General features: G+C 32.9%; 1 protein-coding gene across 8 annotated transcripts in view; it reads left to right on the plus strand.

Annotated features, from left to right (window-relative positions):
* LOC106893544 (SERTA domain-containing protein 2-like) overlaps positions 1-1,007 on the plus strand; it is a 15,454-nt gene that overhangs the window by 1,198 nt on the left and 13,249 nt on the right. For 4 of the 8 annotated variants that reach the window (XM_014951591.1, XM_014951592.1, XM_014951593.1 and 1 more), the window contains exon 2: positions 287-389. The exons of 3 other annotated variants lie outside the window; for them this stretch is intronic. The gene's annotated coding sequence lies outside the window, so the exon portion shown is untranslated. Of the gene's footprint in view, positions 1-115; positions 390-1,007 lie in introns of those variants that run through there. One more of the 8 variants, XM_014951597.1, reaches the window with a different exon arrangement.

Below are 1,007 nucleotides of genomic sequence, written 5' to 3' on the forward strand. Positions count from 1 at the left end.
GCAAGTCCTTATTATTATTTTTTATTATTATTGTTTAATAGGAGGGTTTTGTTCGTCTCAAACCTCTGTAGGTGGATAAGGGAGGGAGGGGGGGGGCATGAGCTCCATCTCTGTTAACCCCTGTTGTAAATTCATCTCGCTAATAGATGCCATTAATAATTCCTGCCCCAGATAGGCCTGGAATTTTTTTCAAACTGTGTTGGAAACATTTCCAAAAAAAAAAAAAAAAAAAAAAAACGTAGGTAGGAGCTCTGGGCAGTAATTTTCTACTTCTTTTTTGATTCAGCAAAGATTCTTTAGTTGAGACAGTTGACTGCAATATGGAAGACACCGTGAACGTTGAAATTAACGCTGTAATCTCAAAAATTTCTGAAGCAACCCGTAAACAGGTACTAGGAAACTGCAAGGGAAGACAGTGAAAGAAAATGAAAGGAAAAAAAGTAATAATTTGCTGCACGTATAATTCAGAGTGATTTACAGCTACCATGTGTCTTCTATTTATTTATTTATTTTTTTAGCAGATTGTAAAAGCTAAATCTAGTAACCTTACCTCTGTACTTCTTCCTGACGCTTGTCCCAGTGTGAAGTCATATAGGGGAAAAAAATCATAACCTCAACAGTTAATTTTGCAGTATTTATTTAAAGTATATAATAAAGGAATTAAATGTGATAACTTTTTGGACTTCAGCTCCTAGCAAAAGGTTGGGCTTCTAAAATATAATTAAGGGTCTTAATTTTTTTATCATGCTTTTGGATTCTTTTTTAGCTAAGTTGCTGAGGTCTAAAAGTTTTCAACATTTTAGTACTCTTGTTAGCTTTTTTAGGTTTTTTTAATGCTTAAAAAGACTTAACATTCTAAAACATGTGTTTTAGAATGATTGTACACCTCCCTCTGTGACCTAACAAGTATGCTTTAATAAACCTCAGTAGTGACCTTCTGAAGTCCTGATGTTTCAAAGCAAATAGGTTATGAATCTTTGTCTTTTTTTTTTTTTTTTTTTTTTTTA

This window comes from Calidris pugnax, unplaced genomic scaffold (genome assembly GCF_001431845.1).
Source record: "Calidris pugnax isolate Ruff unplaced genomic scaffold, ASM143184v1 scaffold183, whole genome shotgun sequence".
NCBI lineage: Eukaryota > Metazoa > Chordata > Aves > Charadriiformes > Scolopacidae > Calidris > Calidris pugnax.